Source organism: Pogona vitticeps, chromosome 5 (assembly GCF_051106095.1).
Source record: "Pogona vitticeps strain Pit_001003342236 chromosome 5, PviZW2.1, whole genome shotgun sequence".
NCBI classification, from domain to species: Eukaryota; Metazoa; Chordata; class Lepidosauria; order Squamata; family Agamidae; genus Pogona; species Pogona vitticeps.
The window spans coordinates 97,511,165-97,538,099 of NC_135787.1; the positions used below are offsets into that span (position 1 = coordinate 97,511,165).

Genomic DNA, 26,935 nt, shown 5'->3' on the forward strand with positions numbered 1-26,935 from the left:
TTAATGAATATATGAATTACATGCAACTGATAAGTTATGAATAAATAGACAGTGAATGAACAGTTTAATTACAATTTCTAAAAATTTGTGGAAAAGAGATGAGGAAGGAAGGAAGGATGGAGGTGAGTGAATGTCTTCAGAAAGGAGGGAGGACTCACACAACTACCAACCCAGGTATGATGGCATACCTGGCATAGACAAATATTTAAACAGTGAACATTTTATTAAAAAATGACATTAGCATAGTTTCTCCCAGAAACAGGTCTTCCCGGATGTACCTTACTTTCTTTTTATATTACTGTCTGGATACATCAGGGGAATCTGTAAATCTAATATATCTCAGTTTTGATACTGCTTTCAGCAATGTCCTCCATGATATTCTTGTTGGCGAGCTCATAAAATTCAGACTAGAGATCCACACTATGAGCTGTTCAGAAAAGTTTGCTTGTTTGGATTTTGAAGTGAAATTACCCAGTTCTCACTTCTCAGACTCAAAGGGGGCTTTGAAGATAGCTATTTTTTGGAGTTGGACTTTGCACTTTGAATTTTGTAGTGCAATTCTTGGTTAAAAAATGCATTCAGAAGTATGTGTTTTGAAATCCAGCTTGGGACAATTAGTTTTAAACCAGACTGGACTTAATACAGAATAACCTAATTCCTTTTATGGTGTAACTGTGACTTTTGGTCATTTTGACAGTTATTTTTATTGCCTTACTAGACGATGGAGGAGGAATATTACACGGTTCAACTACTGGCTCCTGTTGTGTCTTGTCTCCTGCCATGAGCATTTGGGTGACACCATATTAGATAGGAAGGAAGCATGCCTTGTACATGCAATTTGTAGTAAGTGTTTTAATTACTTTAGGGAGAAGAAAAGCAACAAGTTGCTCATTAAAAACAGCAGCTATAATGATATCTAGTTTGGTGAGTCTTGGAACAAGAATGTTAGGTACAGTAATTATTTTTTAGATGTAATATTCCAAGGCCTTATCTTTATTTACAAGTCATGTAGTATTCTTTTGAGAATTTCAGCCCTCATTGGTGCTGCAGCTTCCCTGAATGTCTAGTAGAAAACTTTGCTTGGTGTTTCTGTTGCTGCTTTCTGATGATTTCTGAGAAAAGGCTTTTATACTGCTATTAAAAGATGATGTTCACCATCATGAATGGCTTCAGCATGCTATCATATTCTTGAACATTCTTTGTAGAAGTAACTTTGTAGAAGAAGGTCTTTGTGTCAGTCTAGTTTAGTGAATTTCCTTGCATACTATAAGCACTACTATATTTTCCCACCTCAAATTCCCTCTTGCAGAGAATCCAACAGAGTGATGGAATAGGAAATGTTTATACTAATTGTAGAACAAAGTTTAGTGAAAATGCAGTGTCTACATTCCTACATCATTTCATGTGTGAATGATAAGATCCTATATTTTCAAGTTATTAGAGCTTACATTTAAAATAATGAGTGTTGCATTCCAATCATAATTTTGTCAGTATTCTGAAAGTAACAGTGGTCATTGGAGGTCTGTCTTGAAAATGAGGTGATAATAATAATAATGATAAAAATTAAAACAGAGGAGTCAAAAGTTTCCATAGTTCAAATACTTCTGTTTTACATGAGCGAGATTTAAAACAAACAAAGAAATAAAAACAAAACATCAAAAATTATAAAAGATAACTTAATGCCAAGTAGTGTAAAAAAAGAAATAAAGTTATATTGCAGAAACATATTAAAAAGATGACTCACTAGTTACACAGTTACAATTTACAAGCATTATGGACAATTAAACAGTCTTTATATATATATATATATATATATATATATATATATATATATATATATATATATATATATATATATATATATATATATATATATATATATATATATATATATATATATATATATATATATATATATATATATATATATATATATGCCTCACAATGCTGCACAATGGTGGAGGGCGGGTTTTCATCTAACTGGGGCTTATTTTTGGAGTAGGGCTTATATTATGAACATCCTGAAAAATCATACTAGGGCTTATTTTCAGGTTAGGTCTTATTTTTTGGGGGGGGGGAAACAGGGTATTTATTAACAACTGGAGAAACTGGACTTTTCTTGTAGGCAATCTGGTTTCCAGTCTCGGATAAGCATCTTACTGTTTGTGTTTTCGGTCATAGTGCCTGAGGAAAAAGGAGATGAAGAGCATTTGTGTACTACTTTTTCTTACTAGATCTTTATGAGCAACAAGAACATCTCTGAAAAAGCTTTACTAGTGATTGGTCGTAGTAGACTTCACATTTACTGTAGTTTATCTTTCTCTTTCCTTCAGCAATAGCCAGTCTTCACAACTCCTTTCCCAGCCCGGTCCTTTCTATTCGTCATTTATTTTAGTGCATCTCTGTGTTGGTGGAAATCACCAAGTCAGGCCATGAACTAAAGACGGGGGTTTGCAGAGCCTTGTTTAATAGGTACTGGATCTGTCTGTAAATAAATTAGAGAGATAATCCACAATCCATTTGGAATTTTCCTCTGTGTTTCCCACTGAAATAAACAAAGAGTTCCACCCGGTGTGCTCTCATTTGTTTCCATGGACTGATATTCCTATACCCCTTCCCTCCATGTTGTATTGTTTTCCAGTACATTTATTTCTATGCTATCTTTACAAAGAATAATATGCTCATAGTGGTTCACAACAATGCAATATTAAAAAATACTGTAAATAAACAATAATTCTCAATTAAAAAGGTTTCATAAAAAGCAACAAAATCACAAATAACAAAACAACTAGTAAAAATTTAATTACCAGTTAAATTAAGTGAAATTCTTTGGCCTTACTAGTTAGCAGGAAAAGCAGAAATTTATACATGTTTAAGAATTTCAGTGTGTGGCGGGGCAGTTGTCAGTCCAAGGAGCTGCTAGGAAGGGAATGGAACATCCTTCAGTTTAAATCAGTAGTTCCCAACCTTGGGTAACCCAGGTGTTTTTTGACTGAAACTCCCAGAAACTCCAGCCAGCACAGCTAGTGATAAAGGCTTCTGGAAGTTGCAGTCCAAGATCAGCTGGGTTACCCAAGGTTGGGAACAACTGGTCTGATGAAGAGGAAGCTGGTTAAGGACCTTATAGAGTAAAGGGTTTATTTAGCATAAACTTTCATGGACTGTAATCCACTTCATCAGATTCATGGAGCTTTATCTCAGATGCATACACACATACTAGGGGAGGAGGAGGGCGTATGCAAACAGAGAAATACAAATACTGTGATGAAATTTTTTTCCCATAAGAATTCTAACATTTCTCAGTCAAAACCTACCTTGCAGAATTATTTTTAAAATATCTCCTTTATATTTGGAGAGCTGTCTCCCCACCATCAGCATCACAGTGGCTCAGAAACACTAGGTAGAGGGAATTATGGAAGAAGCAAAATGGTGGCCAGCCTCCCAACACAAGTAGTTATTGTTGCCACTTGGAGTGGAAATGCAAAAAGAAAAAGCCTTTGAGCAAAAAAACAAACCCAGAGCTGTGTCACAATCACTACTAATAGTAAGTTGCATCCCTGGGAAGCTGTTGGAGAATTTCTCCGTCCATTGCAGAAATCTGGTGAAATGATCCTCTTAATCCTCTTTTCAGAAATAGGGTGAAATTCTATTAGTACACAGCTATAGTTGAAGCGTTAATGGATATCTTAACAGTGGCAACACGCTCCTGTACTGTAGTGAGTCCTGGACCCTTTGTGCATGGCAGAAGAGGAAGCTGAACATCTTCCATATGCTTGGTATCACCTGGCAGGACAAAGTTCCAAATAGAGTAGTCCTAGAACGAGCGGGAGTTTTTAGCATGTATACATTACTGAAACAGTGATGTCTACGTTGGCTTGGGCACATTGTGAGAATGGCTGATGGTCGGATTCCAAAGGATCTCCTGTATGGAAATTGCCCCAGAGGGAGACCCCAGCTGCGATACAAGGATATCTGCAAGCGGGGTCTGAAGGCCTTAGGAATGGATCTCAACAGATGGAAAACCTTGACATCTGAGCGTTCAGCCTGGAGGCAGGCGTTGCGTCATGGCCTCTCCTAATTTGAAGAGTCACTTGTTCAGCAGGCTGAGGCAAAGAGGCAGTCACGAAAGCAGCAAAATCAGGGAGCTGGACAGGGGACAGATTGCATTTGTCTTCAGTGTGAAAGGGATTGTCACTCTTGAATTGGCCTTCTCAGCCACACTAGATGCTGTTCCAAGTCCTCCATACAGAGCATGTTACCATAGTCTTTCGAGACTGAAGTATGCCTAACTAACAGTGGTAATGCAACAAACAGTAGTTGTGTTGTACACACACAAAAAACAACAACACTGTTTCTCAGGAAAAGTGTTGTTTTTAATTCTCTTCTGCTTTACGATTTCTGCTTTATGATATACAGTATAAGCAGGAATCAATTATGGTGCATGTTACGTTTCTACCACCACTCCTTCTACTCATTTTAAGAGGGAAATGTTAAAAACCTGAGCAGGGCTTTACAGGTAAGGTCATTAAAACTGAAAAGGGGAGAAGTGCAATTTAACTTTTAATATCCCAAAAGAAAATGAAAAAAGAGAAGGCAACAAAGCACTTTATATGGGAACAGAAGACCTGTGAGCTGAATGGAGGGCATTTTGGGATCACAGTTTTTTTTTCCAAATTCTTTTTATTTTCATGTTCTGTTTTCTACCTGTAGAGTTCAGTTCCACCCCCCACATTAGGTAGTGAAATGATGGAAGGGATGGAGTGTGTAGTCCTTCAGTGTTGTTGTTCTGCAACCCCTGTCATTGCCAAACACTGGCAAAGCTGGCTGAGGCTGATGGCAGCCAGGCAGCAAATTGAGGGTGAGAATATTCAGATCATTGAAAGCCTTCCTATTTATTAACATATTCATAAAGTCCATAGAGCAGGGCAAAAGAAGCAAGCACGTTTTGGTGTATATTTTTTGGATTTGCCTAGGTCTTGAGGACCTTGCATGTTTCTGAGCAATAATAACATTGCACAAGAAGGTACTGTACTTTTAAAACCCTGAATCTATACATGAGTATTCAGTATTAGGTCCGATTGATTTATTCCAGAACTTATGGGAAGGCATGTTTAGCATTTTGTACATAGTGTTACATGTGAAAGTTATAGTGTGAGAAGTAGCCTATGGCAAGTGAGGCATGATTGGGGGGGGGGCATAAATTTGCTTGCTGATTACACTTCTCTGTTCACATATAAGGGTTAGAAGCATCTTGTCCTTTGCCACAGTCAGCGAAGTGCTTGGGCCACCTCTTAAAGCACCTATTGGCCACAAAGCCTGGATAATTGAGAGGGGAATATAATATATTGTTTAAATTATTTTTGTTTAAAAACCTGCCATGTTCAGGAATGAGAGAAAATAAATAAATAAATGGAACTTATGAATAGTAGAAGAATGCTAGTCCCATCCCTTTATTTATGGTGGAAAGCAACAGTCTGAAGAGGAGACTTCTGTACAGTTATTTTATAGTTTTTGGCTTGTATAGGAAGCTGCAATATTTCTATCAGAGCTGTTCTAGTAACTGGGTACATTGAACCTTGCTCCAACTGACATACATTGTCTCATCCTGCCCTCTCCAGTAGTTCTTCTTCTTCTTCTTCTTCTTCTTCTTCTTCTTCTTCTTCTTCTTCTTCTTCTTCTTCTTCTTCTTCTTCTTCTTCTTCTTCTTCCATTCTCTGTCTTTCTACTGACTTAGATAAAAATGGAAGATTTTGGAAACCTTGCAAGACCCAGAAGAGTAATAATTGGGGCAGAATGTAATTACTGAAAGCCCCTTGCACCTATTCTGTATCATCCAATGCAGAGATATTTTTTAAGTTAAACAATATTAAAATGATATATCTGTTTTAATACATTGTATAGTTTATTTCCTTTAATTGTTTCATATAGATATAGAACTTGTTAATAATTACCCATTTCTTGAGTGCACAATATTAGGTTTAATGTCCTGTATCTTGGAAATGCAAAATCACGTTTCTCTTTGTACATGTGTCTTCTAGCTGTAATCTTTTCTTCTGGTTTTAACTCTGTACAACCAGGGAGCAGACATGTTAAGCTCCAATCTGTTGTTTGTTAGAACAGAGTGCCTTCATTGTTCCAACTGTTTGTTTCAGCCAAATAGAAGATGAAATCTTGAATTGCCAAAATGTCTTTCATGTTCCTGAGCATCCTTTACATTGGACAAACTGCATTCCAGGTGATACAATGCTGAAATGTAATTCAACATCAAAGTTGCAAGTGTTGTATTTCCCTTTATTTATTCACAAAATACAATGAAAGTTGCTAAAATTGGAGCAGCTAAAGTAAAGGGGAGGTTGACAATATGTATTCAGTTTGAGTTGCCAATCAGTCAGACATCTGTCACGGGAGTAACAGATGGCATAGTGCTATAAGGTTCAGAAGAAACAGAACTGAAGTGTACAAATATTGGGACCAGAGCATAGTTAGGAACATAAGATTAGCAAAATGTTATGCATGTACTGTATATCCATTCATGTGTTGGCATAGATTTTTTGACTGATAAACAGGAAAAAAAGAGAGAATTATAGAAAGCTTAACTGTTATATTTGTGCTGGTTCACTGTTGTATGTATGTGTGTAGATATGCGTGTGTGTGTGTGTGTGTGTGTGTGTGTGTATAAATGACTGTGCAAGAAGAGATATGCAAAAATCAGTCATTATGAATATCACCATAAATAAATATATCATTAATATGATTTAAAATGTAGTGCCTAAAAGAAAGAAAGCAATATAGTTGAATTGCTTCCAATAGTGCACAAAACTTGTGACATTTATGATCAAATACAAATTTCAATTCTTCATAAAGAAAAGATGGGCAATATGCGACTGTTATTAGGCTATAACTTCCACTTGATTGAGGTTGCAACTATACAGCTGAAAAAAATGAATGGTTTCACTGTGAAGTCACAAGTAGGAAGCCAGAATTATTTGGGTTTAATTTGCTTTAGCCAAACCAGACAGGAGTCAGAACAGAGAGGAGAAGAAATCAGCCCTGTTTGCAGCTTAACTGTTTGAATCCTCTCCTCTTCACATCTAGTTCCTGGGTCTGTTTCCCTTCCCTTCCTTTTCATTTAAAGGTTTGCTGTCCTATTGCTAGAACAGCTAGGTGACCAAAGGTCCGGCGGGGGGCAGGGACTAAACAAGGAACTGGTAGAGAGAAATGAGGAAGTTTCCACTTCAGCCTTGTTTCTAGCTTGTTCGGCGGGGGGAAGAGTGAGGTCTCATCAGAGAGAGAGAGAGAGAGAGAATGTTCACCTAAGTACCCTAGAGCTAGGTTAGCAATCCTTTCAAAAAAAGAAAAAGAAAAGAAACAATGAAAAAAGAGGAACAGGAACGAAAAATGAAAGTAGACCAAGGCACAAGGTGTGGGGAGGAGGGGATTGGAAAGGCAGCCCCTTTCCCCCACCTTTCTCATTGCTGCTGTAGCCAGGTGCAATGGCTTTAAATACAATGCCTACAAACCCTTCCACTCTTGTTCAAGTGATCACATCATCTAAACCAATGCGAATCCATTAGCTGTGGGGAAAAACTGAAGGCATGGAGAGGAAAGTGAAGTAGCAAAGTAACAAACTTTATTTAAGTCTCTTAGGAAAGGGTAAATAGGACATTCCTAGTAAAACAACGAATTACTAAAACTACATAATAAAACATACAAAAATAGTAAAAGCAAGTAAGGTGACGGCAGCTCGGGCAATGCCCACAGCAAGCACATACAGTCTCTGCCTCATTCTGTCGGTCTGCATCAGTGTGGTGTATCCCTGGGTCAGGCAAAAGCAATTAACCCCTTTTATAGAGCCCTGCTGGGAAGAGAGACAGAACTCATTGCCATACTTCCAGGTGAAGTCCACTTCAGTTAGGACAATCATATTAACCCCATGATGACTGGAATGTGGATCTTGCCACATCCCAACAACCCTTCTCAAGATCTAACATGGAAATAATTTAGATTAGATAATCAATAACATTGATTAGCAATTTTGTTGGCATTAGGATGAAGCATATTCAACATTTCACAGAGATATGCAAAATTTTTCTGTAGATATTGATAATCTTCCATGGCTTCTATCCATTTTTCTCTTTTTGAAACATATAATTTACTGATTTCTTTCCCGTTTGCTGGTTCCTTTATTGTTTGTAGATGTTCACAGAATCCATATCTTTCTGGAGGTTTGCCTTTCTTGTTTCTATCTGATTGTCTTACAGTGGTTGTTGTTTCTGTTCCCTTGGTCTGGTTCCTGCTTCCCCTTCTGTTCTGGTAACCTATCCTGAAGGTGGACCTGCCAGTTGACCGGTGGTCTCTGCAGGTAACCAACTGACCAATTGTTGTGAAACAGTCTTTTGAACTGTGCAGCTGTAGATTCAGTTATCTCTTTCATTGTATTTCTCTTATCTACATATACAGCATTGCTATATTTAACTTCAAGTCTCAAGATTCAAAATCCGCTACCCTTTGTCTCCAAGGGAATACCCAACAATAATTCTGATTTCAGCTCGAGGATCAAGTTTCTTTCTTTTCTGTTTGGGATATGCCAATATGCTCTAGCACCAAAAGCTTTTTATATGCTTTAAACCAGAACTTCAGGCTGATTCTCATGGACATTTATGTCATGCAGTGAATAGAAAAATAATGCAAATTAGACCATCCCAGTCCCCGAGCATTTCCCATGTTATTTGTTAATGTACCTTCCATAATCAGATCCAGTAATGAAGAATTGGTGAGAGTGCAGTCTAAAGACACCTGGAGGTCCAAATACTCTCTACCTCTGCCTTAGAGTATACTTAGTCTCGGTGATGGCAACACAGATCTTTTACCTTTCTGTTGCGATATGTTTCTACATTTTTGGGCAGCAGAGCTTTTCTGAGTAGTGAAAATTTTTCTCAGTAGCTGGAAAATTGAATGGAAGTCTCCATGGCTGTTAAGAATTTGTGTTACATTTTTCAGACAAAAGATCTTGAGTTCTTTCCACATTAAGGAACTATTTGTTATGATGGGGTCAGAGATCGGTGCAGCCTAGTCCTGTATCAAGGGGTGCTGCGGGAGTTGTTGTCCAAACCGGTAACATTTCCCAGCTCTGACCAATTCACAGGCAGAAGGGCTAATGCATCTAGCAAGGGTTTTGAAGGCCAGTTCTTAACTCTTCGTCCTACAAGTCCTTAGCCTGAACATCAAAGTTATATAATGATTGCGAATGACATCAGTTTTTCTTGCTTGATTTGATGTAACAATTAATCTATTTTAGATCCTTTAAAAAATCATTTCAAACGCATTTTAATAAACATTTTTGGAGAGATTTGTTCAAGTCATGCAGTTCCCTCTTCAACAATCCAGTCTTTCAGCCCATCATCTCTTCTCCAATAGTTCTCAGGGATTACAGATACACTGAAACAAGTTGCATTAGATTCTTCAGCACTCTGAAATCAAAATAGCCAACTTGGCTATTCAAAATAGCCAAGTTCTAACATTCTCCTTTCCTACCATGAGCTGTAAATCCCTTCTTACATCACTCTGTTTTTCTCTGACATCCGTTCCCTGTCATTTGAGAACACTTCGCGATATTTCCTCCTTCCTCCAAACAGAGCCAACAAGATCCTTTTTCTTGATGCTACACGATGGTTATAGTACTAATCCTGGTACTATAGGCATCCACCTTCCAGATGCCATCTTTTATATTCCAGTTTTTATGGTAGTCCTCTTTTGTTGCATGTCATCCTCCTCCCTTTCCTGTACAGCTCTTACAGCTCTTGCTCCTCAGAGAGCTCCCTGTGCAGCCACACCAGCTTCTTTAGCTTCAGGTTTCCTTCACATTGGAAATTGCAATTGTACCTTTTTGCAGTATTTTTTATTTTATAGAATCTCCAATCCCTGGTGAACTTCTCAGTCTCTTAGAATGCCTAGACATGTTCATTCTGCCTATCTTTTTCTACTAGTATATGAAATTAGCACCCCAAAAGGCCAGCAGACACATGTGCATTTGATTATGTTCATTTTTCACGTCCCTCTCTGTCACAAATTCCGAAATGACACAATTATCTTCCTGCAAGAGACTTGCTGTTTTCACTTCAACCACAGGCTCTTTTCTGTTACGTAGTTTTAAGTCCAGTGTAGCAGATTTCCTTGTACCTTTATCTAACTTCTGAGAGGTGAATTTATCAGCCATGGAAGGCAAGAGTTTACTGGACATCCCATTCTCAGCAGAGTCACAATTATAGGCATGTCACCGTAGTCTGAAACCAGTCTTTAGGATTATTTCTCTCCTTTGTGGGAATTTGGGGTAAAGGACCTCCTGCACCTCCTGGCTGGGCTGTCTGTATTATACTGCCACAACAATATCACTTTTATTTCTCTCATTTTCACACAGGTGCTGTTGAAAGTACTTCAGATTCATGAATTCCATGCAGGTATATAATCCGTTACTTAGAATGCTTATCTCCATTGCATTAAAGTGTGTATCGCTTTTGAGCCAGTAAATCCTTCAGTTAGTATCTTCTAACCATGAGACATATCTCTCAACATATCAGTAATTATTGGAATGCATTTTCCTCTCTTTGTCAGGATTTGTATTCGCGAAGGCTTGTCAGGATTCTAAGTTCATCCTGTTTGGCTTCATATGCTGAGGTACTGGGGGCATTTTCTTTTGTATTTTGGTGGATTCCCTACTACATTAACCTCCAGATCACCAGATACCAGTTACGTACAGTGTTCTCTTCTGTTCTTCTTCATTTGGAGAATGGTATCCATGAGTGGAATGTTACACATCTTGGGGGAAGGGCTTACTCTGTCCCTTGTTTAAGACAATTACATTTTCTAGAGTACCTCCTTCCTAAAGGTTGCATCAAAAGAACGTCTGATAAATAAATTAACAACTGTTCAAGTGATTGCATAGCTAAATTCTGTAAAGACAATCCACCCACCTAAACATATGTTTAAAAATCTATCAGCAGCAGTAACACTTAGGAAATTATTGAAGGAAACAATGCCCAGGAAAGCTTATGTCATAATGAAATTTGTTAGATTTTTAAACAAAGCCAGGTATTAACTGATGTTGCCCGCATCTATCCATGTTACAGATCTTAATGATGTAGTCTACAACTCTGGTTCTTAGCTGGTGATACATGTACCCCTGATAGAACACAGAAGTAGACCAGGTAGAATACAGATGTTTCGTACCAATTATTTATTTTCTTTATTTCTTGCTTTGTGTTAGAGCACTGCAAAATCTAAAATTATGGATGTAAAGAAAATAAGGTAAAATTAAAATCAAATTAAAATGTTAAGATAATGAGACTATTTTTGATTAAAAGTTGGCTATTTCAATAGCTTTACACTATAAACTTGCTGATGAGCAAAATAAGAATGTATTAACACATTATCATTAGGGTGACAAAATATGTTAAATGAAATGAGATCATAAAATCTATTCTAAGAGAAAAATTATAGATAAATGACAAAAACATTGGTTGGTATCCTGCTGCATAAAAACAGAGTGGAAAGGCAATCATATGAGCACACCTGCTGTTATGGCAGATTTCTCAGCATGTGAACAGTTGTATGATTTATCTCATAACCAGGGCAAAGATGGAAGTGTGGGAATACCTATGCAGTTGAACTTCTACCCTGCATATAAGTAAAGGTAAAAGTTCCCCTTGACATTTAGTCAGTCATGTCCGACTCTAGGGGGCCGTGCTCATCCCCATTTCCAAGCCATAGAGCCAGCATTTATCCAAAGACAGTTTCTTTGTCATATGGCCAGTGCGACTTAGGCATGGAACACTGTTACCTTCCCACTGAGGTAGTACCTGTTTATCTACTCACATTTGCATGGTTTCGAATTGCTAGGTTGGCGAGGAGGTGTGACAAAGCTACAGGAGCTCACTCCGTCGTGTGGATTCGATCTTACAACTGCTGGTCTGACCCTGCAGCACAGAGGCTTCTGTGGTTTAACCCGCAGTGCCACCACATCCCACTGCCCTGCATATAGGCCATAGTATAATAACAATTATTTTTAACTTCCAAGACTTGTAAACTTATGAATGCATCCTAGCTAACAAAGTAACAATAAGCCCCAGGTGATTTACGACCTTATCCTGGAGGAGAATGCAGACCTGGCATGCATAACCGAGACGTGGATTGGCGGAGAGGGGGCTCCTCCCCTGGCTCTTGTCTGTCCACCTGGTTATGCCGTCCAGCACCAGGGTAGATTGGAGGGGTGGCGGGGGAGTAGCCATTGTTTACAAATCCATCTTGGAGGTTACTAGGTGCTCCTCGGTGATAAAGCCAGGTCTAGAGGCACTCCATGTGTCGATTGGGGCCAGGGATGGTATTGGGATTTTGTTGGGTTACCACGCTCTCTGTGACCCAGCCATTTCCCTTCCAGAGCTGGCCGACTTTGTCTCCGTGGCACTGTTGGGATCCCCGAGGCTCTTGGTCTTGGGTGATGTCAACGTGCATGTGGGGGCAGAGATTTCTGGGCCAGCTCTTGAGTTCTTGGAAACCATGGCTTCCTTGAACATGTCCCAACATGTCAACGGCCCCACCCACGTGGGTGGTCACACACTGGACCTGGTTTTTCCACCAGTTGGAGTGAGTGTGGTCTGATGGTGACTGACCTCGAGTCAGTCCCCTTGTCATGGTCAGATCACCACCTAATAAAATGTAACCTCACAGTGTCTCTCCCACCTCGCAGGGAGCAGGGATTGGGTATAACTAAGAAACAATTCTGTCATGTTATCATGCCCTTTGGCTGGTAATCAGAGCTACTCAAAATGAATAGACTCCCCTGAATGCAGCATTCTGTAGCTATACCATACCCACATGTTTTTGTGCCAGTTTCTTTTTTCCATCTTCTTCTTTACTTCTTGGTTCTACTATAATCCTGTATCATTGGAGTACTGTATTTTGTCCCATTTGTCTTGTCAGGAGTGCAGTTTCAGGCCGCAGGTGGTAGGTGTCATTTCTTCTCATAATGAAACTCGCCTTGCCATAGCAAGAAAACAAAACAAAAACCATAAACAAAACAGTACATTGGAATGAAAACCTCTGACCCAACCGCTGTTTTAGTTTTTTATCCACCGAGAGTTTGATAGTTAGAACGTATGTACATAGAAGGTACACAAATCTTTGAGTCTGTTTTGGAGAGAAAGGGATGATAGAAATAAAATAATATAAGAATTCTAAATAACGATCCTTCACTGACCAGGGAAAAATTCCAAATTCTTGCAGTCTGGAAATGATGTAACTATGTTAAGTGAAACACTGTTTATTTATTTAGCTTAAAGTACTGCTGTGAATGCTACAGATTATGGTGGGGAAAGAAAATAACCCATAAATATACTCACAGAATGCTGACTCACAAAGCTAAGGTAGACTGTGGTAGGTGGTCAAGTGTATTGCTGATGTAAAGGGCTTTTGAACACACAGTTGATTGTTAATTACCATGGCTAGGAATATGGGAAGCCAAAAATCCTGCTTATGAAAAGCTTTTCTGTTTTGCTCGAAAACTAGAGCCAGTAATGAGTGGAATTTTCCTGAATGAGGTGTTTTGTCTGTCAAAGTTTCTGATGTTTGTACAAATGTGTAAAGAGTTGTGTTAGTGCTCGCTACAGGAACGGGTGTTGGTTTGAGGACAAGGTGCCTTTGTTCTGTTTCCAAATCATACTATATGATGTTATTTTCCCATTTGCCCAAAGATTCTAACATATCAAGATATTTTGAACAAATGAGCAGTAAAATGACAGTGCATAGCTCTTGTGGTGAGATAATTTTCAGGGATCGGAGAAGGGCTAATATCACAAATTGAGAGTAAAGAATCATGGTGCCCCGAAACTTCAGGCTGGATCATAGGCAAGTGGGATGAGAAAAGGGATGCTCAGTGTCCTGGTGGAACTGGTGACACCTTCGCCTGAGTCTAGAACTTTATCTAGTAAAAAAAAGCAATGGATCAAGCCCCAGAAAACTCATCAGGGAAACTGTACTAGCAATAACTTTAATTCTATTTCAGAAGAAGAAAGGGAGCAGGGTAACTTTATTTCATCTGTTGTTGCCTCTTTGCGCAGAGTGTGAGTCTGAAAATGGGAGCCTACAAACTACACACAAAGACTTTTCATGAATTCTGGGATCCTGGAAAAGAAGGCTGCCTGACAGACTGGAAGCGCAGAGCACAAATGCAAGAATAGGCAATACCTTTATAGGCTACTCATAACAAAAGCATACAATACGCGAGCTTTTGTGAGTAAATCTCTCTTCTTCAAAGCAAGAACCAAAAGTCCAAACATTTCTGGCAAAATGGGGTTTGCCCAGACGTTGTTCTTAGATGTAACATTCTTGGCAAGATGGATTTTGCCCGGCATGTCTGTCTTAGATGAGGCAGGAAGCAGTAAGGGTGTTGTTTTAAAGTTATGGCCGAGACAGCTGTGGGTTGGATTTCACACCCCAGTTCTTCAAACAAAGGGATGCAGGCCATACCTGCGTGCACACACCTCCTCTCTATTTGGCTCTTTTTTGAAACAGATATGGGAAGCAAGGCTGATGCAGAAAACTCATGTCCTTCATCTGGGAATTGGGGTATAATTTAGTAAACCTGCTAGGTCTAGTTGATTGGGGTCAGATTAAACTAAAAAGAACACTACCTAGCGGTTGAAGTCCTGCTCTACTAGTGTTCTTGCGGAGAACTTTACATCTAAGAGTCACCTCCAAGCAAACCCCATCTTGCCACAAACATTTGGACTTTTGGTACTTGCTTTGAAGAAGTGGGAATTACCCATGAAAGCTCACATATGAGCTTCTTTTTTAAAAAATTACTATTATTTTTAATTAGTGGCCTGTAAAGGTTTTGCATATTTTTGAATTTGTATTTTGCAATGGCCACACAGCTTCCCCCTTTTATTTCAATGCAAATGCAGGGGACACGGAGGATGCATTTGAGCGTACTTTTTCTCATCTTACTTATATCACATGTTCCTTTGCCTCATTAGGTTTTCGGATTTGCCAGGGTGAGTTGCTAAGGCAGCAGCTCTGCCTTGAATGCAGAATCTGGGAAATTGTCCCTGCAGCAGCAGAAGTGCAGGGTGAACTGCTAAGCGAGGCACTGTGAACATGAGTGGGGTTCTGTTTCATCGGAACAACGTGAGAGGGACAAAGGCTGTCACAGAACAATTTGCAGTTATCACAGAGGCAGCATTTCCAGAGGTAATGGACTTACTGCAGAGGAAAAAATTGAAAGAATGCCAGAGGAAAAACTGGAGGACTTCTAGACAGTGCTGAGAGAACTAAATGCTGCAGGATGATGAAGGGTACATAGTAGCATTGAAGGCGGATGGGGGGGGGATGCTCTGTGGAATTTGTGTGATGATAGATAAAATGAAAAATTCTTCACAGAGTGGATAAAGCTGTAGCTTTTGAAATCCTCTGTGCTTTTTGTTCTATGGGGCTTCATCCAAGGATGCCTCCCCAAGGCAGCAGTTCAAACCGTAAAAAAATGTAAAATAATGGCCCATATCCTGTTGCAGAGCTCCTCCCGCACAATGGGAGTGATGCCACTGGCAGTGGCCAATTGCTGATAATTGAAGAGTTGATATGAAGTTGCAATGATTCCTCAGCTGGTGACAGCACTCCCATTGCAGACGTGGAGCCATCCAACAGGATACTGACCAATAAGATAAAAATGCATTTAATTAAGATGGCATAAAATATTTAAAACATCCAGAACAGTGAGAGTCATGTAAGTGATGAATCTGCAGTCCATTAGTCATGTCTTTAGAGCCTATTGAAAAACAGTCAGGGAGGACACCACATGTGCATCCCATAAAAGTTTATTCCATTAGATTGAAGTCACCAACAAAAAAGTTCCTGTTCTGTCAGATCAATGAACAACTAAACAGATCATATCAACAGGCATTTGAGCTGACCCCTATCTCTGAGCATAGATTCCTGACAGGTTTGTATGGGTGCAGATAATCTTTTGGATAAATCAGGGCAGGGACATCATACAGAGGAGGGACATACGTGGGAATGAGAGAGCAGGTTTTGCACATCTCTAAGAAAGGGGTTCTGTTATCCCAGGTATACTTGCATTATACTAAGCCTCTCTAATGGGTGATGTGGCAAAGCAGTGCATAGGGATATTAGTCGAATGCCACTCTTTTCAGCTTTCCAAAACCTGACCGAGAGTCTAAAGCATTTAAAGAAGGAAGGGGTGGGATGGGGTGGGATGTCACAAGAGATAGGTGAAGGAGCATTTAAAGATGCCTTCTGTTGAGTCAGGTAGCAGGTCTGATCTCTTGAATGGAAGATTATCCATATTGAACCTAGGATCTTCAGCATAACACCTGCATGTTTTGTAAGCTATCACCAGCTACTAGTGTTGTATGTACAAGTTTAGTAGTGCACTTGCTTGCACATTATATTGAGAGAGGAAGCTGTACCTACAAGCCTTTGGAAACTAGGCTACAGCTACAGCACATGGCCCTTGAATGTGTAGTGTGGTTTCTGTTGACCAGTATCTGTGTGCGGATGTGAATCAGGCATACTCAGGGAGGAGGGCATGGCTTCAGTGACAATGCTTTACTTTTAGTCCCTCTGCCACCCCTCCATCTTCAAGTAACAAGGTTGGGAAAGACTGCTGTCTGAGACCTTGAAGAGCTTCTTGTCATTAGTGACAGTGCTGACTCTGGCACCTTCAGCTGTTTGTTGTGTGTCCCTCCTTCCCCCCCCCCGCAAAGCCCATCCTGCAGGCAAAGAGAAATAACCAGGGCATATATCTGCACATCAGCTTCTCCTGCTACTTCTTTAGTAGAAAATCAGATGTACAGGAAAGTAGAGAGAAAATGCATAGAGAGGGCAAGTCATTAAAGTGTTGGAGAGGAATTTGGGCAATCCAGCTTCTAGTCCCCATGGAGCCATGCAATGCACAGAGTGACCTGAGGCCAGTCACTCTCTCACTCAGCTTGACCTGACTTAAGGCATGGATACATTATTAAAATAAATTGGGAGCTGGATCAGGGTTTTTGGAACAGGTTTAAATTCACATAGTAGTCACATGACTTTTGGTTAGGGTCCTCATGGGATAACTTTTAATCTGGGTGTCAAATGTGCACTATATTGGTTGAGGGAGCTACATTGGCTTTTAAAAATTATTTTAAAATTGGCACCATGAGGCTCCAGCTTCCTGTGTTTCAATTTCCCGAGCCTATGAATACTCGGGCTGAAATGTCTGCACTGAAAAATTAAAGTGAAACTCCACACTGACGAAGCTATGGGGAAACACTCTGGTTGTTAGCATATTGTCCTGGAACTGCTTCTGAAGTTTTGTCCTCTGCCTGCTCATCCTCACACTGGCTGATTCTTACAGCCACTTACTGCCATTGCCAACTCAGTCTTCATGTTGAAGAAATTTAGTGGCATCACATTTGCTGTCATGTGATTTATAATATTTGTTTTATTTTTTATTTTTTCAAACTGGGATAGCACTAGATCAGTGTTACAGATTTAAAAAATAACAGATCAGATTGCAAGATTATCCTTCCACCCCCTTCTTTTCCCATGTTCCTTGGCTGGAAGCTAGCTGCTCCAACTGCCCCACTTCTCTGAAGGAAGAGAGAAAGAACGGGCAGCCCAGAAGGGGTTAAAGTGATTTTTCCATCTCACTTGTCATGTCTGTCTGTCTGTCTGTCTGTCTGTCTGTCTGTCTGTCTGTCTGTCTGTCTGTCTGTCTGTCTGTTTGTTTGTTTGTTTGTTTATTTATTTATTTATTTTCAAAATCAGACTTCAAGGTTATCCTCCATCCCAAAAAACCATGATCCTGACATCCATCCCAGACAGATACAATTTACTCCAATGCAGGCAAGTACACATGCAAAAATGAATTCAAAATAAATCAAATTCATAATTGAATTAAAGTAAACAACACCCTAGTGGGTGTTTGTTTTCTAAATAAAAAATTGCTTCCCAATTAAAAAAAGCACACACTCAGCTGTATATTGTGCAAATAGATATTTTCAAATCAATTTCAAGTGTGCTAAACCCAACCCTAACCCAGAAGTATTTCAATGTGTAACCACATCCTTACTGTGAAGAAAAACGGGGGAGGAAGAAAGCTATATACACTTACTTGAACTCACTGGAGGAAAGGCAGGACATGAATGTAACCAACAGGTGAACAAAGCAGGTACCTGGGGGGAAAGTGGCAACTTTTTGCATGCCCAGATTAATCTGGCAATATGGACAATGTCTGAAATTCCCTGCAATTTTTAAAATTTTTTTTATTTATTAGTTTTATTTATATGCCACGTTTCTCCCAACAAGGGACCCAATATGATGGCCCTACACCAAAAGCTAACTGTAGGAGCTACTAACAGACTAAATAGATAGTCACTGAAGGAAGTACGTAGAAATGTCTAAGGTCATCACTCAGGACTGGCAAACAATATGAAGTCTGGTATTGAAGTGATCAGTACTGTGATCAGAACTGCATTTTCTGCTTGTTTCTGGTCAATAAACCAGGACTTTCTGCCTGCTCCAACTTACACTCCATCTTCTAGCATTGCCAGCTTTAAGAACAAGTTCAGCCGCTGGATCCATTTCCATTAACTGACTTTGGCATCCCTAGGCTACAGAACATTCATTCCCAGACTAGATTTAGGTGATACTGCTCTTGGCCTTGATCTAAACATATCTGTATCTGTCCTGGATAATTCCATGAGTCTTCTACAATCCTCTTTCTCTTTTGGGTAATAATTTGGGTAATAATTGAACCTGACAAACCAGGTGGGCAGAAATTTGCATGCTGATGTGATAGAAAATCTCATAAGGAGAGAACTTGCCTAATACTGCAATGCCTAGTGGTAACCTGAGGAAGTCTGTAAAGAGTCTAAAGCAAACTGGCAGAGTATTAGCTTACTTGATTAGCCACAACCTGTGATTGATACAAAACAAAGCAGTGTTTATGGCTTCTTTCAGCTGAGCCTCTAGAGGCATGTTCTCCTCCCAATAAACAGCAACAGTAAAACTGAATAGGTTGGCCAGGACACCTCTCAACACTCCTCTTGGCACGTGCTCCGGATGCTGGGCTTCTATTGTCAGCAGATGGTACATTTTCCATTGCCTCCTTTGGTGTAATCTCTTTGTCCTTCATCCTCTTGTCAAACTCTACTGATGTATTCCTTTTCCTCAAATTACAAAGTTTTCCATTGGGACTTGGAGAAGGAGAAACATTCCAAGCCCTGTCCATTGAACCCTCAAGAACAAACTTTAGCATACTGGAGGATGTACTGTAGTTATCTTCACACATGAAGCCTTCTACTTTCTAATAATTCATGACACTATTTGTATAACTTATTCTTTCAAAGCTTCTTAGAAAATGCAACCTCACCCCGGTGTATCCTTTTGGTTGTTCCCACTGCAGTAAGCCTGGCATCTAGTCAGAATATGCTTTGATCCCTTGTTTGGCATCTAGAAGCTGTCCCTGCTCACTCCATCAGTTTTTCCTCACTACACCTGCATTGCTGCAGTGTCCCCTTGGCTGTTGAGACAGAAGGGCTAGACTTTGCTTGAAGAAAGATTGGGCTTTGGGAAGGGAAAACAGAGAGATTTAAATGAAGAATAACATTGATATTACAGAAAGAGGGAGATGAGAGGCTGGAAATGATAGAAAAATTGTGATGATGAATTTGTTAGCTCAATTAATTGGCTGGCAATTGATCAATCTCTTTAAAGGATTCTGAATCTAAATAGGTCACAGTTTATAGCATATAGCTTGAGATTCTGATGCCCTCTGTTTTCTGTCCAGAATCAGCAAAGATTTTCATGTACTGAATAACTCCAATTGCATAAAGCTCTAGTGCAGGGGTGTCCAACCTTTCACCTTCCCTGGGCCACATTAGAAGATAGAAATTTGGTTTGGGCCGCATATAAATTTGTTTTGGGCTGCATGGGGGGGCAGCCCTAGCCATTCTCCGCAGCCCCGCTCCAAGCATGCTTACCAGCAGCTGCGATCTCAGACAGCAGAGGCTGCCAGCTTTGACTCCGGTGGCTTTATGGGTCCAGGAGGGGGTCCACCTATTGATGGGGACAGCACAATGCAGTCACGCAGCCCCCCTCTCCCCTCCCCTCCTGCTCCTTCCTTCCCTCTCTTCCCCCTACCGTTGTGACATGCCCCAGCCACATTCCGGCCGCAAGCGCCGGCAGTGTAACTTGAAGCTTTGGAATTTCTTTAAAAATAAAAAATTGCACTGGGCCGCATTATGAGCTGACCTGGGCCACATGCGGCCCTCGGGCCACAGGTTGGACAAGGCTGCTCTAGTGCATCATGTTCAGAAAGAGATACTTTCAGGTTGTTGACACTGATATTAGTATTACTAGCAAACAGATCTGGCTTCATGTGCATTAAAAACCCATGAGCCTCACCCTCACTAACTCCAAACCCTTTTGCTTCTCTCCCATTATATTCCTTGCAATTCTTTCATACTCCCCCTACCCTCTCCTGCCCTCTCCATACATCTTGTACCAGTGTAAGAAACTTATTAGTTCTAGTTCCATTGTAGTGCTTTCTCTTTTCTTCTGGTCCAATATTTTATTTATCTATACTTTATTATCTTTTTTTCTACCTCTACCACAATACTCAGCCAGGTCCTTCTGGGACAGAAATGATGTTTCAGATAACAACTCTCAGAATCTTCTACCCAACACTGCTAGCAGAGACAGAATCTATCTGGTTATTCAGTAGCATCTGTGCAAAATTTTACATTTCCAGCTCTTTCCATTTTGGCAAGAAGACTACAGTTCCCAGAATCCCTTGGGTAACTTCTTTGGATTGCTGCTCTTAGGGCCCCCCTCCCCAACAGCAAGGTATAGCCAGTTATTTCAGTTGGGAAATCCATGGTATATGTGCCAAATTTCATATTTCTGAATCTCATTGTCTAAGTAAGAACTAGAACTTACAGCTCTGGAATGCAACTGGCAGAATGCTCCAAGTAATATAGCCAGTGCAGATACGATCCACCAAGTTATTGAAGTTGGGATCTCAGTACTATTTGTGCAAAGTTTTCTCACTTTTACTGTTTCTGTTGTTTGACTGTTTTGAGGACTGCAACTCCCAGAATCACGCAGTCAGCAGGGCCAGTCAAGATATAAGCCACCCAGTTACATCAGTAGGGAACTCAGTAGTGTCCATGCAAAATGCTGATATTCAAGGTATATTCTCATGCTTTCTCTGTGTACTTTTTGAACCCCATACTCTGCTAACTTTATAGGGAATCAACCACATTTTCCAAGATTATTTCTGTGTCTAGTTTTTTCCGTATCAGTTCCCTCGTTAGTCGGACTAGTTAATTCTGAATTGATAGATCTCACAGTAAAATTAATACATTTAAAATACAGTTATAAAAGCATACAGTTTACATAAATAAACTCCATAAATACTTGTGCTGATCCAGACATCCTCTACATTTTTATGCAGCAGTTCATCCCTTATCAAAGTGTGGTGATTTTCAGTGACTTGGAGCTGGGAGATAGATATGCCAGTTCCACGGATTTTCTGGGACTCTAGCATACCATGAATGATGAGGCAGCAGAAGGTTTGTTGCCAACAGGGCGTCAGCATGCCTCTACTTTGTGTCCCCTCACAGTCACCTTGGCTAAAAATATTTCCATTTTCTTTGGAACAGATGGCTGGAGAGGTTCACAAGCCCAGACTAAATGCACTTTAAGCTTCTGATTCTTCTTTAGAATCCCTTTGTTAGAAATGGCTGAGGAAATGGTGCCCTGATTCACTCACAACACTAGTGTGGTCGTTATTTGCACGTGAGGTGGCACACTGCTTCCCAGAATCCCTAAGGGGCTGTATGTTGCCCCTATACCACCACATTTGGTGTCGTACTACTAAATTGGACTGACATAGTAGCAGAACCGCCCCCCCCAAACACATTTTCATTTGAGAACCAGGCGTGCTGAGAATGTGTGCCTTGTCTTGAAACACATTTATGATCTCAAGAGTCTCTCAGGAGCGTGATTCTGTTTTAAAACATGGCATGTGCTCCCTGTGAAGCATCTTTTTGGAAAGAAAATGTGTAGTGTTTCTTATTCCACCATTGACAACTTTTGGCAGTGCCCCAGCAAATTTCATAGGCCATGTTTTGTACCCCAGCTGTTTGTACAAGAGTAGGATGACTGAAATCATTAATGCATTGAGAAAATTACTTTAAATTACTTTCATTACTTAAAGTTAAAAAAAATTCCAAGGTGTGCCTCTGCTATTAGTATGTTTTGATGGTAGTTTTAAAAACAATTCTTTCCTTCCCATGTCTCAAAAGCTGAGCCTGGAATATTGGGTTTGAAAATTAATTAGTTAAATATCAGAAATTGGGAAGTTAATTTGTTGTAAACTGAAGACTGAAAACAGGGAGAATTATGAGGGAAGCTACTAAGCAGTAGAACATCTAACCAACCATGTTTTGGAAACTTTTAAATGTTCCAAGGGAAATTCTCTTTCAATACATGCACTAGAAACAGTCATTTCCATGTTAATTTAACACTGTTTTCCCATATAGCCAGGGAGCGGGGAAGCACTGAATTAACACGAGAGCTATGCTTACCAACACATCTTGTGACAGTGAATCTCATGACAGTTCCAAAGTGGTGTCTTTCAACTATATAAATTACAGTTTCAATAGAAGTGCAGTGGAATTTTGTTACAATGTGAGAGAAAACAAAGGCATCTGTGAAACTTAATTACATATATGCTTCACCACAAGTGCTGGTTCTATTCCAGAGGTATCTGGGAATTATATAACAACAGTGTTAGAGGAATAGGTTACATTGCAATGTTAATAGTCCATCGTAGGTGCCTGGTGGTGGAAAGGGAGCAATGCAGATGGATGCAGAACAGGATTGATAAAATAGCTGATATGAGAAACAAAGGCTGAGGGGTGATATGATAGCACTTTCCAAATATTTGAAAGGCATACAGAGGAGGGGCAAGATCTATTCTCAATCATCCCAGAGTGCAGGATGTGCAACAATGGGCTCAAGTTAAAGGAAGCCAGATTTTGGTTGAATATCAGGACAAACTCCCTTAACCGTTAGAGCAGTACAACAGTGGACCCAGTTACCTCGGAAGTTGGTGAGTTCTCCAACACTGGAGTCATTCAAGAAAAACTTGGATAATCACCTGGCAGATATGCTTTGGTTGGACTTGATGGCCTTGTAGACCCCTTCCAACTTCACTTTTCTATGATGCTATGATGATAGGACTCATTGTTTTACTCTCAAATGTCAGATCAGAGAGGCAGCAAATGGGTACTTTAGTTAAGAAATAAACACACACAGAGAACTTAATTTCACAACTTGAAGCTGAACTATAGTTCTGCCACCTCAGTTGGCTTCCTGTTGTTCGAAACTGCCTCATTGATCTTCATGGCAGGTCTGGTCTTGTTGTCCAGTATTGGAAACATTGTCTGAGACTCAGAGTTTGGCACCACAGATGAATGGCGACTAGGTTGCAGATGCTGGAATGCCAGGTGAGCTGCCAAGAACTGGCACATTTTTACAGGTCCTCTGTTGGAGGAGGCATATCTCAGGGCAAGCAGCAGTAGAAGAGATGGTGGTCTGATTTCTGTGTACATGGGAGATTTAAAATCTGGCCACTTGTCTCCCCAAATTTCCACTTGCCACTAGGGTTCACTTGGTCAGTGTTTGTAACTCTGTTGCTCCAAATAACAAAAGGGCCCGAGTACATGCACCCACTGGCTTCATCCCATGTTCCCTGCCTTTTTCACTTGGCTTTTTGGTGTGTCAACATGGGGGGGGGGGGCTTGTGCCATTTGCAGCAAGCTAGTGAGTGGAGCACCTGTGTCACAACCCATCTTTTTGTTGCATAAGCCCTGGTGCAAAGTCTGCAGAAAAATTTTGCCATCACAGGGGTGCACCCCCTGGTTTATGGTTTTGACTATGAAACCTAAGGGAATGGGATGCTGTTGATCTGAGGCCTTCATGTGTCTGGGATGTCCTGGAGTTAAATCAATCTCCAGTCACCCTTGATAAGTACCTCCAGCTTAGACTGACCCCAAAGGACCATAATAACTCTCAGAGGTCCTTGGCTTGCATGTTAATCTTAAAGACTATTTAGGATGCTTTCATTGCTCACCCATGTGAACTTGCAGGAATCCAGTGGTACTGATTTTCTTCATTGATCTCATCCTTCCTGTTCTTGGTTGTTGTGCATTCCCCTGACAAATTCCCGGGTCATGTCCTGAAACATGCTGAGCTGTTTTGTTGTATTTCTCTAGTATTTATTAAAATGATGGAAACTGGAGGAAGTATGGAAGTTAAGGAGTCTCACTGAGGTTCAGTTGCATATATTATTACTAATTATAAATAGGATAGAAAAAAACAGTAAATATTGCTTTGTTTTAGTTGATATCTTGCTTTTCCTGATGAAGATGACACAGGATATTGCCATTGAAAGCTTGGACTATTTTAACAATAAAATGTATTAACATGACTGGAAACCCGCGAGTTGTTTACAGTAAATATTGCCAACTTCAAGTGTGTAGCATACCCAGAATGCCCAGGAGAAAAAGGTTTTAAAATTAGAGTTAGAATTGTGCCATTCTTAAATGGGTTGGACAGTCATGGACAACCCATGGCCATGGGATCCATGGTCACCCACCCATTTCTTTCAGTTTCTGTCCCCTCCCTATAGATCTGCCTCTCCGAAAGAGTGTCCGTGTGTGGGAAGTCCACTTTCCCAAAAAGGAGAATTGCCACCCCTGGAAGCTTCCAGAAGTAGTGTTTTTCCTTTAAAGGAAGGCATCGGATCCTTGCTTTTGCATAGGAGTGGCAGTAAAGCTTTCCTACTTTTTTTCAGAATCAGAAATGAATTTCCAGTCACTTCATTTTGAAAAGAAATCAACAAATGTGCAGTTTCTGAGGGGATGCAGCAAAATTGGTTCCTATATCTGTCAAAGTTGCTTACCTCTGGCATTAACTATGTACTATAACTATGGACTATGGACTTTAACTATTTGGAAAGCCTGTAACTCAGATGGTGAGCAGTGTAATAAATACCACAGTTAATGTCATCCATCCAGTTACTCAAATAAATTCAGACTTGTATTCAGAAAAATGTTAGTGCACCTTCAATGAATGAATAAATAATTTTCCTGGAAGGAATTTATATATGTAGAAGAATGGGAAAATGTATTCCATCCAGAGGGTATCTCTAATACTGACACAGACTCTACAGTTATTTCACCTCCTTATATATTTCTAGTAATTATTCTGCTGGGAGGAGAGCAATATCCCTAACAAGAATTGTTAGCTGAGCTCTATCGCCATCTGTATTCCTCAAGATTCATTTGAGCAAGTCATGGTAGCTGAACATACAGTAAGTCATATAAATGGGCACTGTAGATACACTTTCATTGTTCTCTATGAACTATTCGTCCAACACTGTTAAAAATGATCTTGAGTAGGGGAGTAGAAATGTTTGTCAGCAATCTCATGACAAAAATTATGGCCATAAAAACTTTGGAGATGTGACATAGAGAAAGCAACCAGATGGGTTTTCTCCCAATATGACTGCGTATTTATCCAGTAAACCATACTGCAGTTATTAACACTTTACCCACCAGTAGATGATCCCTGCTAGTACATAGAGTGGAACAGGAAAGAGCATGATTAGTGCAGATAGAACAGGAATGATAAACTCTTGTACTAGTGGATTAATCATTTGTGTGGTACCTGCCAAATGCTTTGTTCTAATGCTGCATGATAAAATGAGCCAGGAAGAAAGCTGCACTGGGTGAGTCAACTCTGTAGTTTACAAATGATGCAAAATCCTGCAATCACAGCAATTTAACCATCACTTGGGGGTTCTGCTTGTGGACCTGGAGTTGAATTAACATTCCGCACCTTCTGTCACAGTTTTAAAGGCTTTGTTGTCAACATTTGTGCACGTGCAAGAAGGCCTGCTGGGCTGAGGACATCTTCCAAACCACAGAAATTGATTGCCACATGAAGGCATTTAAAAGACTTGTAGGAGCCATGGGGGAAGGGGCATCTTGAGAAGGGGAGAGTTATCCCTGACATCTTTGTCTGGAATCAATTTAACCCTGGGGGTGGGGTTTCCTCACACCTGTTTAGAAGTTTATTTCTATGTAGCTTACAACCACCAGTGGTCAAATGGGTGTTTTGAGTTATTACTGTTGATCAAGATTTATACAAAATCCAGATCCTCTTAGATGATTAGTCAATGTTTAAGATACTGGACAGATGAGCTAGAGATTGCAGAACATTTGTTTAATCTCAATCTCCAGTTAATGATACTCTAGTCCTTGTGCTTTCCCCCCAGTTTAAGGAAATAACATATTCTAACTGGGAAAACTATTTAATTTATTGTCATAGAAATCCTTGCAGGCTAGCATAATGTTCCCTTGTTTTGAATGAAGCGTGAAAGGCTAACATTCCAGTCTCTTAAACCTGAACTCAGTAGCTTATTTCCACAAAAAGACTTGGCATCTTTCCCAGACATCAGATAGGGTCAAAGGTTTGTTCCTTTAGCAGTTCAGCCTCTTGTCACAACCTTAGTTCAAGGGCAGAAGTGAGGTGATAGAAATGTTGTGTTTTAGCAAATCCTTTGCTCCAAATCAAACAACGGTGGAGGCTCCAGGGCCTGCAGCTCCTGCCCCTTTGTGACGGAAAAGGCCTGTCCAGAAGACCAAAGAGGCTGCTGTGTAAGAGGTGCCCTCTGTAACAGAAGAGTCTGCAATGCAGCATCTATAAAAGAAGAGATTGCTTCCAGCTTTTCACTTTGCCATCTGCAGTGACTGCCTGGAGACTGTATCTTGCCGGAAAGTGAGAAGAACCTTTTTTCATAAGGTAAGGT

The 26,935-nt window shown here is 40.1% G+C and overlaps 1 protein-coding gene across 6 annotated transcripts in view; it reads left to right on the forward strand.

Annotated features, from left to right (window-relative positions):
* The first annotated feature begins 1,939 nt into the window (after nt 1–1,939).
* LOC110091506 (very long chain fatty acid elongase 4) overlaps nt 1,940–26,935 on the forward strand; it is a 51,703-nt gene continuing 26,707 nt past the window's right edge. For all 6 annotated transcript variants that reach the window (XM_078394126.1, XM_078394127.1, XM_073000939.2 and 3 more), the window contains exon 1: nt 1,940–26,928. The gene's annotated coding sequence lies outside the window, so the exon portion shown is untranslated. The remainder of the gene's footprint in view (nt 26,929–26,935) is intronic.